General features: G+C 50.8%; 1 protein-coding gene across 7 annotated transcripts in view; it reads left to right on the top strand.

Moving 5' to 3' along the window:
• The first annotated feature begins 4519 nt into the window (after nucleotides 1-4519).
• KLHDC8B (kelch domain containing 8B) overlaps nucleotides 4520-16519 on the top strand; it is a 34364-nt gene continuing 22364 nt past the window's right edge. Inside the window, exons 1-2 of one of the 7 annotated variants that reach the window (XM_077324881.1) lie at nucleotides 4520-4687; nucleotides 12013-12104. The gene's annotated coding sequence lies outside the window, so the exon portion shown is untranslated. Of the gene's footprint in view, nucleotides 4853-6999; nucleotides 11415-11510; nucleotides 11531-12012; nucleotides 12118-16519 lie in introns of those variants that run through there. The other 6 variants (XM_077324882.1, XM_077324883.1, XM_077324885.1 and 3 more) reach the window with 6 other exon arrangements.

Here is a 16519-nt window from a genome sequence, read left to right as displayed (position 1 = left end):
ATTGTTAACAGGGGAGCTGCCACGGAGCTGAAGTGATAGGAAAGGATTTTTGTGCTATATTTCTACATGGTTAAAAAGGACAGGAGCCTTGCTATGGCAAAAGGTGGTCCCAGTGCTTGGTAAAGAACCTGCACTAGGATCTTCAAAGACGGAAATGCCAGGACTGGTTTTGAATCCGGTGGCACTTTTAAGCCCAACAGAGCCACTTCCTGTGTGTTCAACGCTGTGGGCTTTCGAAAAAGACTGAAGACATTCATGGAGAAGCAGAGATCTCTCAGTAGCTATTATGCATGGTAAGTCAGCGGTCCTTCCATGTACAGAAGTGGTTTCCTTCCGAATAACTGATGCCAGGGCCCAATGAGAAAACTTGTCATTCTCTCCCCCCCCCCCCCCCCATGCCTTGCTTCTGAGTTTTCCAATGGCTGCTGCTTGAAATAGAATAATAGCCTACAGGGACCTGGATCTGATCTTAACATTCGTATACACAATGTGACTTAGAATTCCAGACTAATATCACATAATGCATGCAATATGTCTAACGTCCCTGGATTACAGCTCATCGTGTTCATGCAAGTTAGACACATGCTATGGTCATTACCAATCCCTAAGTATACAAATTAGCAGCTGCCTTCCAGCTCATGATGAATTTTCAGCTTGGCTCCTAGCTCTGAACTGCTTCCTCACCTCTGGCTGACAATCAAAATATGACAGATGGACCCAACAGCCAGGAAGCAGCCTGGCCAGAATGTCATGAGATGTTTAATACATGATACTGCTCCTGTAGGGAGATATTCTGTGTGTGATCGGGTCACAGGACAAAAGAGCTCTGGGCAATGGCTGTACCATCCATGCAATTGCAGCCCAATAAATATTCTTTATGTGATGTGTGCATTTCTCCTCGGGAAAAAAAATGCAGATAGTGGTCATTCAAGCCAAGAGGAAAGAATGGCACAGAACAACAGAAGAAGAAGAGTTGGTTCTTACACAGGGGAATGGATTAAGTAATTTATGAGTCCATAGCCCAATGCAACTCAAGATGGAATGCTGGGGAGAGCCGAGGGTTGTGTTAAGTTAGACCAGGTGTAGGCAACCTGTGGCCCTCCAGATGTCCATGCATTTGCTGGCAGGGGCTCATGGGAATTGTAGTCCATGGACATCTGGAGGGCCACAGTTTGACTACCCCTGAGTTAGACTATAGCCTCCCGTCTCACACTGGCCAACCAGTTCCTCTGGACAGCCAACAAGAAGACACAGAGGCCAAGGTCTTCCTGTGAGTTGCCTCCTGGCTCTGGTATTCAGAGGATTTGTGCCTCAGTCACCAGAACTGGTGGCCATTGATAGATGCCCTTTTCCCCTGCTAGAAAACAAAGCATCCTCTTAGATCTAGGCCATGGTTTAACTCACAAAGCAGTCCCTGAAATTGGGAGAGGTGGCAGTAGGCACCGCTCAGAGGAAGAGGGGAGGGAGGAGAGCGGCAGCGGTGAATTTGGCCGGTTGCTCACCTGGGTGAGCGAGGCCTGCAGGTCTATGCCCAGAGCGGAGGGAGGTGACTGAATTCTGAGGGGGCAAAGTGGGTCGAACCACTTCAGACTGCTTGAGGGGATACCACATTTAAAAAAAATTAGACACTCCCCTGTGAAAACTCCCCACAAGCAGAAAATGAGCACCCCAGGACCCAAAAACTCTTTGCGTGCTATGGTAGCTTTCCATTTTTAGGGTAATTGTGACTTGGATTCACAGTGAAAAACTGTCATCCTTCCCACGCAGTCTGAGGTGATCCAGGCTTTTGTGTTCCTTCCGCCCTCGTCTCCCTCCTTTCATTCTTCTGTCTCATTCAAACCAGATGTAAGTGAGAAGGGGGGGGGGGAGAGAGAGCAGCAGTTGCCATTTGCTTTCTTGTCTGTGTCACAGCCCTGCCTGCGAAAGCTTGGGTGGTTTCTTCAGGACATTTTTGTGCTGCCTTTCTGGAGGCCTGCTTGAGGCAGATCACCAACTCAGCCATGGCAAAGCCATAAAGTGGCATAAAGATTGCTAAAGTTAACCAACCAGCAAAACCCCAACCAAAGGATGAAAACAGCCTCATAATTGAGTGGCCTAAAAATGTTTCTGGAAGAGGTGACAGGCTACAGTCTTATCGGTCCTCTTAGAGCAGGGGTAGTCAAACTGCGGCCCTCCAGATGTCCATAGACTACAATTCCCAGGAGCCCCCTGCCAGCGAATGCTGGCAGGGGGCTCCTGGGAATTGTAGTCCATGGACATCTGGAGGGCCGCAGTTTGACTACCCCTGTCTTAGAGGAAGCCTGGGAGAGATTGTATGTTTTGGCCAGGCATAAAAGAGAATTACAGGAGATGTCAGGCAAGCCTTAAGGGGTAGGGCATTGCAGAGGCAAGATGCCACCACTTTAAAAGGCCCTGTATAAAAGGCCCTGTCTCTGGCTGTCACCTGCACCACCTCTGCAGGCCAGAACAAGCCTTGTGAGGTAAATCCTTACTGGCAAGGCTGAACAATATTTTGGGCCCATATTTTTCAGTTGGCCATTTAGTAGCCCATGCCAAAGTTCTGCAAGGCCTGTAAAATGGCAGCCTTCCAGCAGGCTTACGGCTCAGACCATGGCTGTCTGAAACGGCACCAGCCTCCCTCCTTTTAAATTATTTATTTATTGGATTTTCCTACTTCCCCCTGCCCCATTTTTATATCATCTCCAGTCCAGATAGTCAATGGAGGGTGTTTAAGAGAGTGAGGGGAGGGAGACTGTTTTTTAATTGTGTCTTATATTATATTGTGGTTTTATTATTGTAAACCTCCCAGAGCCTGCTGCGAGGAGGGACAGTTTAAATATTAAATTACTACAACACAAGAATTTTTAAAATAGAGCCTCAAATGTATGAACCAGCCCTTTCAGTGTGGGGTGATATGAGCCCCCTACCCAGTCCTGGATATTAGTCTGGTTACCACGTTTGGATCAGCTGAATGTTCTGGTCCAGGTTTCCTGGGAGGCCTTTCAAATCTTGGAAATTGGCCTCCATGAAGATGAGTTAGTTCTTATATGCCGCTTTTCTCTACCTGAAGGACTCTCAAAGCAGCTTCCAATCCCCTTCCCTTTCCTCTCCCCCCAACAGACACCCTGTGAAGGAGGTGAGACCGAGATTACTGAAGAAGACTTGGTTCTTATATGCCGCTTTTCTCTACCCGAAGGAGTCTCAAAGCAGCTTACAATCTCCTTCCCTTTCCTCTCCCCCCAACAGACACCCAGTGAGGGAGGTGAGGCTGAGGGAGCCCTGAGATTACTGCTCAGTGAGAACAGCTTTATCAGTGTTGTGGTGAATCCAAGGTCATCCAGCTGGCTGCATGTGGAGGAAGAGCTGGGAATCAAACCCGGCTTGCCAGATTAGAAGTCCGCACTCCTAACCATTACACCAAAGAGGCAAACAAGAACTGACCCACCAGGTACTACTCTTCCCTCCAGCACAAGTACTGCTGCGTTAGCCCCACAGAAAACAGGAGAGGGAAAGCACTTGCAGATCCAGCTTGGTGTAGTGGTTAGGAGTGCAGACTTCTAATCTGGCAAGCTGGGTTCGATTCCGCACTCCCCCACATGCAGCCAGCTGGGTGACCTTGAGCTCACTGTTCAGACTGAGCAGCGATATCAGGCTCTCTCTGCCTCATCCACCTCACAGGGTGCCTGTTGTGGGGAGAGTATAAGGGGAGGGGATTGTAAACTGCTTTGAAACCCCTTCAGGTAGAGAAAAGCAGCATATAAGAACCAACTCTTCTTCTTTCTTCTGCTTCTTCTTCATCAGCAAGTAGCATTCTTGTGCAGCCCCTCCTTTCCTTAGTGTGCGAGAGACATCTGATGGATGTTCCCGGCAGCTTTGTCGTTCCAAAGATATATGCAAAATTGAGACGTCTGCAATCCAACCTATTCCATGAGTATGTGAAGTCACAGGCAACCTATGAAGACCCATAGAGGCCGAACCCTTCTTTCGAGATCGGATAGCCTCAGGCTAGCCTCGGCCATCAAAACTTATGAAAAGCAAGTTAAATTATCCAGGCAAGTCTGATCTCCAGCCTTTCGAGCTGCTAATGCTTCCTAAGAAGTACAGGCATTAGATGGACTTTGTTCCCTAACATACTTACATTGGATCAGGTTCTGAGACGCGTGGCTCTCCTTCCCCAGAACCGAAATCTCTTCGCCCTCAGAAGTTCTTCTGCATTGCTCAGAGCAGCATTCGGTCTTTTGCTCTTTAACTTCCATCTCCCTCTCTCGCTCGGTTTTAATGGCATGCGAGCGATGCCACGATCCCGAAATGCAAAAACTGCCAAACGATGGGGGGCGGGGGGGGGGAGAGAGAGAGTCGGTCTGCAATTTGACAGCCTCTCGCTTGGCGAAGCCCCAGCTAAGCGCGACGTTCATTGCACGGCGGCTGTCCCGAGCGCGCAGCGCCCGGGGGAGAAAGAGTTAAAGCGGTGGGTGGTGTTTCCCTCCATCCCCCCCCCCCCGTTCGCCCGCCGGCTCTGTTGGGAGCCTGGCCGAGAGAGAGAGAGAGAGAGAGAGAGAAGGAGCCGGATCGGAACAGGCAGGCGCGGCGCGAACGGGCAGAGGGGAGCGGCCGGCAGGGGGCGCCCCATGCCCGACGCGCCGGCAGAGTTTCCCCGGGCTGGTGGAGGAGCGCGCCGTCGGGAGAGGTGAGCGCCTCGCGGGCTGCTGCGCCTGCTGCTGGTGGAAGACCCGGGGCTGTCGGGTGGGCTCGGGGCTCCGCGGAGGAGAGCTTCGTTCGCCGGGCTCCTGGGCGCCTCCGTCCGCAAAGTTTGCCGAGGCGAGCGCGCAGCGTGGCCGGGGGCGCTGGAGAGGTGCAGGGGCGCCGGCCGGGCGGGCAGGGAGGGAGGCATGGCGCAGCGTGCCGCCGGGCCCCGCGCCTCCCTCTGCGGTGTCGGGCCGGAGGAGCGAGGGGGACGCCGGCCACGCGGTTTCGGCGAGGGGTTAAAAACTCTTGCGTGGCCGGAGGCCGGGCGGGCAGAGAACGCGTGGCTTCGGGGGAGGGATGCGCCGGGCGGTCGGAGCAAAGTCCTCCCCAGCTGCCCGGCTTCGCCGGAGCCCCGGGGCTTTCCTTTGGCTTCGGGGGTGGGGCGGGGGCCTTCCTCCCGGGCTTTTCGTCTGAGGATCGGAGGGGACGTGGGGAAGGCTTCAATCGAGCCGCTTCCCGCGATCTGTAACGTGTGAACGGCGGCGGAGTCGCTTTCCTGCCCGCACCGCCGTTCCACGTGTGCAGCTCGGGTGCGTGCACGTCTGCTCGGGAGTGCACGGCTGCCGCGAAGCGTTAACTCCAGTTATGTTTTTATGTTGATGAAGATGATTTTATGTGCTTATTCTGGATTTTTGTGCTTTTAAACGTTGCAAACCGACCCGTGCCGGCTTTGCCCGGAGGGGCGGTCATATAGATCTGGCAAATAACCAAAAGGACAAGATGGGGAAACTCATTATCTTAAATCTGCAAGGTACCGCCAATCTGTTTTTATTCCAGCCAGCACTCTGGAGGTCCCGGAAGTTGATGTTGCCATCTGTTAGATGTTAAGATTCTGCAATATTTCCCTTCGGTTTTTGTTGTGAAAGATTCCTACAGATGCCCCACTGGAACTTAAATCAGTGTCACTTTTTTAAGGAGATCAGTAGCAAGACAGGCCTGGGGTTTCTGGCAGCCCTGTCAAATTAAAAGCTGGCTCCCTCTTGTGCTGCCTGTGTGGCATGCTGCATCGCAGCCCTTGCATGGCCAAGCCTTGACCCAGGGTACATACTAGTTTCTCACTTTTTGAATCTGCCTTTTTACATTTCCTGTTTTCCACAACTATGACTGTTTGTGCCCCAGGCACCTGGAGGGCTGCCCTTTTCCTCTGTGCACTTTATGAGAACAGTTCTTTGTTGCTTGCTCAGCCCCCTGCACTGAACTTCTGCAACCTTTCTGGCAGCAGTTGCTTTGCTTTAAGCGAGAGAATCGATTTTCCCTCTCCTTTTAACTGTTTTGGAGAAATCAAGGCTGCGGGGTTGTAGAAAGCCACTGAATAATGGCAAACTTACTTTTCCTTTGTTTATTGTGTCTTCAGAAATTCTTAAAGTGCAGAACAAAAGGCCTGCTTGTTTAGAGGCTCAGTGAGGGCAGCAGGCTGGCCAGACGGGCAGGGATGCCACTTTGGGGAGGAGTCATGGCTAAGGAGAGCTGGAGGGACCATGGCTCCATGGTAGAGCTCCCTGGCATGCTGAAGGTCCAAGGTTCAATCCCTGGCATTTCCAGGTAAAAGGACCAGGCAGTAGGTGATGTGAAAGATCTTTGCCCGAGACCCTGGAGAGCTTCTACCAGTCTGAATAGACAGTACCGATCATCTGATTCAGTGCAGGATAGTTCCCTGTGGTTTAAGTATCTCCTTGGTAGTGTGGTTAAGAGCAGCAACCTTTAAGCTGGAGAGCCAGGTTTGATCCCCACTCCTCCGCGTGCAGCTAGCTGGGTCAATGGGCCAGATGCAGTTCTCTCTGAGCTCACTCAAACTCACCTGCCTCACAGGTTGTCTATTGTGGGGAGAGGAAGGGTAGGCAATTGTAAGCCGCTTTGAGACTCCTTCGGGTAGTAAAAAGCGGGATACAAAAACCCGACTCTTCTTTGCATGCAGAAGGTCCAAGGTTCAATCCCAATTTTAAGTATCTGTCCGAGACTGAAAACTTGGAGAGCTTCTGCTGGTCCAGGTAGACAGCACTGACCTTGGCAGGCTAATGCATAGACTCAATATACAGCCTATAGACCTGTAGCCTAAACTCTATTTAGCCTTTCAGGACTCATGGTTGGGGAGAGTGCCATTTGCCAGGATGGGTTTGCCTTGACCAAGGGTAGTCAAACTGCGGCCCTCCAGATGTCCATGGACTACAATTCCCATGAGCCCCTGCCAGCATGGCAGGGGCTCATGGGAATTGTAGTCCATGGACATCTGGAGGGCCGCAGTTTGTCTACCCCTGGCTGACAGCAGGAGTCAGAATTATGAGCCGGACGGAGCAGTCCATCTCAACAGTGGGAACTTCGAATTACAGTGGTCGTACTTCCCAAGGAGCACACCTGTCTTCCTTTGCCTTGGGGTTGCTTTTTGCAACAGAGCATGCAGGCCAGTCGCCAGATACTTTGGTGCTAAAGGTATCCTGGGGTGGGGAATGCAGGAGTACAGCCAGCCCTCCAATAGGACTTCGTTTACGAAAATGCTTCTGTCCCACCATTTCATAGAATCATAGAGTTGGAAGGGGCCATACAGGCCATCTAGTCCAACCCCCTGCTCAACGCAGGATCAGCCCAGAGCATCCTAAAGCATCCAAGAAAAGTGTGTATCCAACCTTTGCTTGAAGACTGCCAGTGACAGGTCACAGCTCAGCAAACAGCCACACAAAAACTTGTTTGCAGTCTCATAACACAGCCAATCAATCCAGCTGGGAGCGACAAACATTCTCCTAAGGAGTTTTTGACCTGGCATCTATAAATGGTTGAGAACACAGTGAAGCTCTCTTGAAGTTATTGGAAGTGCATTTACTGCAAGTTTTACCTTTATAGAATGTGGTGAGGGCGTGTTGGATCTCATAGTGCCTTTGTTGTTGTGGGAGAGGAGAATAACGGAAGGTGGAAACCGGGATGTCTTTCTCAGCCGGTAGTTGGGTGCCATAGATAAAGTTGCCAACCCCCAGGTAGTACCCGAACATCTCCCACTATTGCAGTTCATCCCCAGATGACTAAGATCAACACCACTGGAGGAAGGGGTTGCTTCGGAGGGTGGCCTCTATGACATTGTACCCAGCTGAGCTCCCCAGAATCCTCCCCTAAGATCTTCAGGTCTTTCCGAACCCAGAGCTGGCAAGCCTAGCCACAAGGGAAAAGACTGGATAAAACACTGGAATTAGTTTATTATTATTATTATATTTAGCACAGGCATCTCTGTTAATTGGTCCTAGAGTTAATTGGGCTAGGAACCGCTGCCCGATTGCAGAAGAGGCAAGGTGGAGCTCTGCTTGAACTTTGGCTCCTTTTAGAAATCACCAAACCGTGAGTCAGGCACATTTGTCTGCTCAAGAGGCGCAGCGTGTATGTGGAGAATTTGGGGAACGGCATCTCGGTGCGTTTCGAGATAGCTTTGCTTCCCTCCTTCTGTGTGGTGTGTTTCTACCGATAGATACGGCTTCTGTGAAAGACTTCCTCGTAGAATGGCAGGCCTGACATTCAGGCCGCCCGCAGATGATGCTTTCCGTTTGGTTCCCCTTGCTTACTTAGATCTAGGGATTAGCCTTCTTTTTGTGCCGGGGGCTTAGCCTTGGAATGTGTGTAATAATGAAAGGGATGAATGCTCTGATCACGTGGGCAGGATCTCTTCCCCGCCCCCCTTCAGGCACTGCGTAACCAAAATAAATACACATCTGAGGACTGACAGCAGAGCGTTGAGGCCAAAAGGGTAGAGCTTTTTCTCTCCTCATCTCTTCCTCTGCCTGCTGGTCCAAGACGGGTTGAGGGATAGTATTTCTCTTGGAAATCAAGACGGATTCAAGTGGGTAGCTGTGAGGGTCTGAAGCAGGACAACAAAACAAAATGAGAATCCAGTGGCACCTTTGAGACCAACAGAGATTTATTCAAGGCCTGAGATTTCCAGAGCAAGCACTCTTCCTGTGAGTGCTTTGAATAAATCTTTGTTGGTCTTAAAGGTGCCACTGGACTCTGATTTTGTTCTCTTGGAAATCAAAGAACAAAGTTTGAGTCCAGTAGCACCTTGAACACCCACAGAGTTTTATTTTTGTGTGCCCAGAGCTTTTGTTTGCATGCACACTTCTTCAGATACAATGAAATGGAAGCAACCCGACTGTACATATCCTTCTCTGTAGGCACTTTGCAAAGTGATGGGAATAGCTTTTCCCTGCACCCTTTTTGGCCATTAGTTCCAAACCTCTCTCCTTCCCCCGTTAGCTTGCTTTGCTTCTGCCGTGCCTCCTTTTGCCAAAGCCCCTATCACTGTTCGGCTGCAAATCATATCCCTCCTCTCTCAAAACTTGTCAGAACTTCCCGGCTCAAAACTTGTTATGAAAGGAGAAATGCTTAGTCTGTCGTCAGCCTTCTTCTTCCCTTGGAGTGAATTCAATTTGTTATGTCTGTGGGGTTCTTGCAGCTAGGCAGACGCTGCTGCCGCTCTCCTTTAACAAGGAAACAGCTCCAGCAATGAGCCCAGAACAGAAAGGGATCTCGGCAATGCGTGTTTGCTGAGATAACAGGAATTTGGGGCTGGTGGGCGTGCTGGGGAAGGAAAGCGGATGAAGGCAGGGGTACCCAGCTCCACCGTGCTTGTCAAGTCTCCCTTCTAGCTGTTACGTTCCCAGCCTTTTTTTGCCACGTTGAGGGGGACTCTGGTTGGTTGGTAAGGTGCTCTCTGGCGGACTGTGAGTTCAAATGTCCGATAGCACAGTGGTCCCCAACCTTTTTATCACCGGGGACCACTCAACGCTTGACAATTTTATTGAGGCCCGGTGGGGGGGGGGTAGTTTACTCCTCTACTCTCAACCACTGCCCTAACGCTCTCTGATCACTATGGTAATGTTTAAACATCCCTTCAGAATAAGATACAGACACGCCATAACAATGAACATAAGGAACATTTTATTTTCATGGAAATTTTAACTCATGACAATGACAAATCAATGGGAACCCTGAGCTTGTTTCTCTGCAACGAGATAGTCCCATCTGGGAGTGATGGGAGACAATGACACTCGAAGTGTGTTGTAAAGGGCTGAGGGGGGGGGAAGAAGGCGTCCTTCGCGGCCCACCTCCAATTAGTCGACGGACCACATGTGGTCCGCGGCCCACAGGTTGGGGATCGCTACGATAGCAGGCCTCGACCAGGGGTCCGTGGGAGCTCTGGAGCAGCTCCCTGGCCTTTCCCTTCCCACCTTAATGGATTCGGCCATGAGCTAGAAAACCAGCTGCTTCTATTGCTCACCCTCCCCTCTTCCCAAGCATGAGTTTTCTCATGGTGTCTGTGACTGGGAGGGGGTGGAACCTGCACGCATATTCCTGCTTTAAACCGGCTCCTGTCTCCCCCCCCCCAAGTCCTCCTCTAGCCTGCCCATTAACGTGGGTGTTGATGTCACTTCCTGGGGCCGTGGCAGGGAGGTGTGGCCAGCTGACCCCATTTGGCGGCTCAAAGCCTGAAAAAATTAGCCATCCTTCAGGGTCTCATAGAGAAGTCTTTCACCTGGCCTGCTGCTTGGTCCTTTCAACTGGACATGCCTCTGGGATTGAACCTGAGACCTTCTGCATGCAAAGCAGAGGCTCTTCCTCGGTTTCCTCTCCTCACTTCAGCTTCTCTCTGCCTCCACAGTTCTTTGGTTCAACTAGCATAATGCAGTGGTTACAGTTTGGGGCTGGGATCCAAGGGACACAGGTTCATGTCTCTACCGTAAGGCTTGCTGGGTGACCCGGGAGCCAGTCAATCTGCCTCAACCTCGCCCTCCTTGCAGGGTTGTTGTGAAGGTAAACTGTAGAAGGGAAGAATTGTATGTGGCACCCTAAGCTGCTTGAAGGAAGGGAGGGATGCCAGTGTTCCTAATAAACACAACCCTACATGGGTTGATCTACCATATCTTGGCAGTACAATACATCAAGCAGTTTTGGCTTAGTTTCCATCTCTTAGCCAAGCCCTTACGGGCGCCAGGCACAGCTCTTTCCTCTGGGGCTTGTCCGTTGGACTAGAAGAAGCTCTCCGACCTTTCTTTTACCTGTTGTAAACCTGAGTCTTCAAATCAAGTCCGGCTTACCAGGCTCAAGTTAATAAAAAAGGAATTTTCTGTCGGCTTAGGACGGAATCCGCCTGCCTCTGTTGATGGGATGAGACAGCTGAGGTGCCGTCAGCCGCATTAACTTGGCCGCCCTGCACGCTCTTCCTCATGAGAGCACCGCTGCGTCTTTATAGTTGTTGTTTTTAATCAGAGAACAGTTTTAAACTATTGGCTCCTCGCTTGAGACTGCAGGCTAGCTGGTGCTAGGGGACGCTGAGTAAGCAGTTCTGGCAATGCGGTCAGAGCCTCTGCATTAGAGCAAGGGGACAGTGGTGGGGTACTTTGTCCGGATGTGTACATGCTTAACCATGTGGCTCTGCTCTGGCAACCGTGGCCTGGGACGGGGTGGGGAGCAGTCAAAGCTGACTGCAGGTCGATATAAGCGGAAGGACCTCAAAGGGGCTAAATTGCAGGGCTTCGGGACTCCGGGGCACCTGAGCTGCAGATGCTGCATTTCGGCGACAAAGTTACTTAACGGCTCCTTGGCCCAGAGCCAAGCATTGGCATAGCCCTTCTCCGCAGGGCAGGCGGCGTCAAAGATGAATTCTTGGCAGGAATGTCGTGAGCATTCAGAGGGTATGAATCTCTTGCCTCCGGATGCTTCATTTCGGCACTTGCCGATCGTATAGCGTGCTCAGCCTTCATAGCCCTACGCCCACATGGTGTTTTGACCCTCGCAACAGCTTTGCAAGGTAGGCTAGTATATTCCCCATATTGCAGTTGCCGGAGGCAAAGAGAGGGACCGGCCCAAGGCCACTTTGTGGCAGAGATTGGAATGGGACAGCTTCCTGGGTCGCAGGGCTTAGCCACAATGGTTCTACTAGCTCAGCGTTAGGACACTGAAGGGCATCCAAAAAAGCTTGCTCTTTGCCCTTTTCTTTCTCAGGAACAAGTGATAGATGAGCGGGGAGGGGGGACACAGGGGAATAGCTCAGTGGTAGACTCAATATATGGGAATTATGGACTCCCACAGAGCTGTTCCTCTGTCAACCTGGATGTGATGTTGGGAGGGGGAGTACACAGGTGAGGGGAACGAATCCTGCCGCCAGGCTCTGTCACTTGAAACCTTTTCCTCCTTACTTTATGCATGCAAATCATCGTCTGCAACATGATTGTTTCTCCCCCCCACCCCCCCTTAAGCTCATTTATTTTACTTGTATTTTTTTTGTTACAGGAGAACCACGCAACCTGCAGCTGTTTTTCCTTGGAGGGATCTGACCTCTTTGACTGTGCGTCGCTTCCCGCTTGAGCAGGTTCATTATCCAGGCAAGCGTCTCTGGTCAGAAACTTTTGCATGAGACTTTAATTGCAAATCCTACTTTCCCATCCTTTAACCGTTCATGATCTTATTCGGTATCCAGTTGTGTGGAATCAGGGGCAGACCAGACGTGACAGGCTCAGGCAGACGTCCTTGTGTTGTGTCAGAACCTTGATCCGTCGGGTTTGGTACGGCCTACTCATATGAGTAGCAGCTCTCCTGGATCCCAGTCAGAGGTTGTTCACGTTGCCTATTGATTTAATGTTTTAACTGGAGCTACCAGGGATTGAACCTGTGACCTTTTGTATGCCAAGTAGATGCTCGACCATGGAGTCACAGCTCCTCCTCCACATCTTCCATTTGCATGTAAAGCAGGGATGGGTGTCCTTGTTTTATTAACCGGAAATTGTGCGTACAAGTAAGGCGAGCTAAAGCCTTCCTCCTCTGCCCTGTTATTTTATGTTCACTTTAGCTTGTGGGAGCACAAATGGACAAACATGAAGTTGCCTTATACTGAATCAGCCTGTTGGTCCATCTAGGTCTGCACTGACTGGCAGCAGTTCCCCAGGGTCTCAGATAGGGGCCTTTCCTATCACCTACTATCTGGTCTTTTTAGCTAGAGGGGCCAGGGATTGAACCTGGGACCGTCTGCATGCAAAGCAGAGGCCCTTCCCCTGAGCTAAGGTCCCTCCCAAATGGGGAGGGGCCATCACTGAATGGTAGAGTTTCCGCTTTGCAAACAGAAGGTTCCAGGTTCAGTCCCCAGCATCTCCAGCTAAAAATGAATCTGATAATAAGCAACATAAATGTCTTCATCCTGAGACTCTGGAGAGCGGCTGCCGGTCAGAGTTGACTACACTGGCCTCAATGCTTCAAGCAACATGAACAACAGAGGGCAGCCCACTGCATTTCCTGGGTTTTGTAAAAATAATCAGTCCTTCCACCCTCTGCACTCTATGCATGAACTCGTTTCCTTCCTCCTGTTTGGATTGGAAATGGATGCTGTCCCTGGAGCAAGAAGCAACCCTGGCTTCTGTGTCTCTCCCACCCCCCCTGCAGTGCAGCTGCAGAATGTGCCAGTGTGTGCTCCTCAGTCTTGACCCCCCCTCTTCCCTAGAGGCCCTTGACCCTTTAATTAAACCTTTCCAGCATCCTGTTTATGGTCCTCTTGCTGTAGGACCTGCTAAGCTCTTGCTGGCAGGGGCTCATGGGAATTGTAGTCCATGGACATCTGGAGGGCTGCAGTTTGACTACCCCTGCTCTAATTCCTCACAAATGACAGGCCACAACCTTGGCCCAACTTTAAACTCAAACTGCAGGCAAGTTCCCGTGTTGGGCGCCATCCGCTGGGTGGATGCTCAAGGAGCGTTTTGCTGCCTGCAGATACAATTCCTGCTTTTACTGCAAGTCTCGGCCCGCATCTGCCAAGTTTCCCCTGGGTGCTGAGCACGGCATAAAAGGTACATTTCCCCCTCTGTCTCTTCCTGAGAGTGTTGAAAGGCCTCCCTGCAGAGCCTAAAGCTATTCCTGATCTGGGGACCTTCTTATCAATATTTCATGCGTTCATTACTAAATTATGCAGCTCTCGGCTATTAAACTACTAAAGCTTCTAATTTTGTGAGGGGGAAGATAAATGAGCTGTAGAGGCCTGGCCGCTGACAAGATTTAAAGCGGGGATTTATTATGCGAGGAGGGCCAGCTGCAAATTAAAAGCTCCAGGTGGAGCACAGAACAAGGGAAGAAAGGCCTGGGTCTCTTAGCCGGTCCGTGTGGCCATGTGTGAGGCAGGTGAACTGGCCAAACACCTCCTTCGTTTTCCTCCCGGGATCTCTAAGGCAGCTGCTGCTGCAGCTCTCTGGTTTTTATCTTTGTCCTGATTTCATAATTACTGATTTGAAAGTCGGCTTTGTTTCTTGGTGATCCATTCGGCAAAGGGGCTACATGGAGCCTTTTCCCTAATCAACTGGAACTCTGATCTGTATGAGTGAAGTGACCTAGCGGCCCTAGCAGAAAGAAGAAGAGTTGGTTCATATATGCCGCCTTTCTCTCCCCGAAGGAGTCTCAGAGCGGCTTCCAGTCGCCTTCCCTTTCCTCTCCCCACAGCAGACACCCTGTGAGGGAGGTGAGGCTGAGAGAGCCCTGATATTACTGAAGAAGAAGAGTTGGTTCTTATATGCTGCTTTTCTCTACCCGAAGGAGTCTCAAAGGGGTTTACATTCACCTTCCCTTTCCTCTCCCCACAACAGACACCCTGTGAGGTGGGTGAAGCTGAGAGAGCCCTGAGATTGCTGCTGTGTGAGAGGTCACCCAGCTGGCTGCATGCGGAGGAGTGGGAAATCAAACCCAGCTCGCCAGATTAGAAGTCGGCGCTCTTAAGCACGAAACCAAGAAGAGATGAGTTTTTATACCCTGCTTTTCACTACTAGAAGGAGTCTTAAAGCTGCTTACAATCACTTTCCCTTCCTCTCCCCACAAGAGACACCGTGACTATCCCAGGGTCATGGTGCTGGCTGCCTGTGGGGAGAGGGGAATCAAACCTGACTCTCAAGATGAGAGGCTGCCACTTTTGACCCCTATACACCAAGCTGTCTCTGGTTTGGTGTGAATAATTCAGCTGTTCAAGTATTGAAAGAATGCACTTCTATCTGACCTGGTGGTGTCTGCATGTGTTGAATCAACACATTAAAGGCGCAGCAGCTGTGGCTGGTAAAGAAGGTTGGTAACTTATACAAGTGTTAACTTCTAGGAAGTAAAGAGACTAAGTCAGGCTGGCAGGGGCTCGTGGGAATTGTAGTCCATGGACATCTGGAGGGCCGCAATCTGACTACCCCTGGACTAAGTCCTTATGCAAGAAAACCTTGTCTTCCCTTTGAGTCTGTTTATTTGCCTCACCAGGTGACCAAGATCACTGGTTCCTTTCATTCTGGAAATCTTCCATCTGCAGTTACATGTGGGAGGTGGTGGGTTCTCCATCTTTGGAAATTTTTAAAACAGAGGCTGGATAGCCATCTGACGGAGAGGCTGATTCTGTGAAGACTCAAGGGGGTGGCAGGTTACATTGGATGAGCAATAGGGTTGTGAGTGTCCTGCATTGTGCAGGGGGTTGGACTAGATGACCCAGCAGGTCCCTTCAAACTCTATGATTCTATGATTCTATGATTCGGTGGATCTGGGCTCCACAAGAAGGGGGGATGTTTCAATCCTTCAAGCCCTGTTTGGCTTCCTGATTTCTTGTGTTGAGTTAGGAAAAAACGAGACTGCTAGTTAAAGGACACACCTGTTTCTCTAATAGTGCAGGGAGCCTTTGGTTATTAGAGCTCGAATGATTAAATTCCCCTCTTTCCTTTCCACATATCATTAAATCTTAATCTTGGCTAAGTACATATACTGTTTAATTTCTTAAAAAATGGATGTTACAAGTGTTCTGGTGCCAAGAATTGATCCACATGTTCATACATATCATTCAGTAGCCTAGAATCATGGAGTTGGAAGGGGCCATACAGGCCATCTAGTTCAACCCCCTGCTCAATGCAGGATCAGCCAAATCATCCAGGATAAGTATCTCTCCAGCCACTGCTTGAAGACAGCCATTGAGGGGGAGCTCACTGCCTCCTTAAGCAGCCAACTCCACCGCTGAACTACTCTGGCTGCGAAAAATAGTTGCCGAAGATGAAATTGGGTGTGTGAATTGCTTTTTATTTCAACTAATATGTGAAAACGCTCCCCGGCAGTTTTTGGAGACCGTTTTAGCACCTGCAGGTCACATCTGGTGCTGGAGCTATCAAGTTTTTAACATGTACGTGCAAAACTCATTCTGAGGGGATGAAAGCAAAGGTAGAAGGATGACTTAATTTTGGTTGAAGAGAGCTGCCTATTTGTGCCATTGTATCTGTTCTGAAAGAGCCTCTTGTGGCGCAGAGTGGTAAGGCAGCGACATGCTGCCTGAAGCTGTCTGCCCATGAGGCTGGGAGTTCAATCCCAGCAGCCGGCTCAAGGTTGACTCGGCCTTCCATCCTTCCGAGGTCGGTAAAATGAGTACCCAGCTTGCTGGGGGGTAAACGGTAATGACTGGGGAAGGCACTGGCAAACCACCCTGTATTGAGTCTGCCATGAAAACGCTAGAGCAGGGGTCCTCAACCCCCGGTCCGCAGCCCGGTACCGGACCGCAAATGCCATGGTACTGGGCCGCCAGGGGGGGAAGAAGCAGGCACGGCCGCCAGCATGCCAGCGACGCAAATGCGCACGCACGGAGCTGACGCGCATGCGTGTTTGCGCCCCCTGCTGGCGAAAAAGCGTATGCGCGGCAGCTCTGCGCATGCGCGTTAGCGCCACCTAGTGGCGAACACGCACATGTGCGACAACTGCGCGTGCGCGTTTGCGAGCGGTGGCCGGGCCGCCGGCTCTCTCCAACCCTCAGAAGCGG

The sequence above is a fragment of the Paroedura picta genome, chromosome 3 (assembly GCF_049243985.1).
Source record: "Paroedura picta isolate Pp20150507F chromosome 3, Ppicta_v3.0, whole genome shotgun sequence".
Lineage (NCBI taxonomy): Eukaryota > Metazoa > Chordata > Lepidosauria > Squamata > Gekkonidae > Paroedura > Paroedura picta.
The sequence above is the reverse complement of the archived record's forward strand: the minus strand, read 5'-3'. Positions and strand labels throughout refer to the sequence as shown.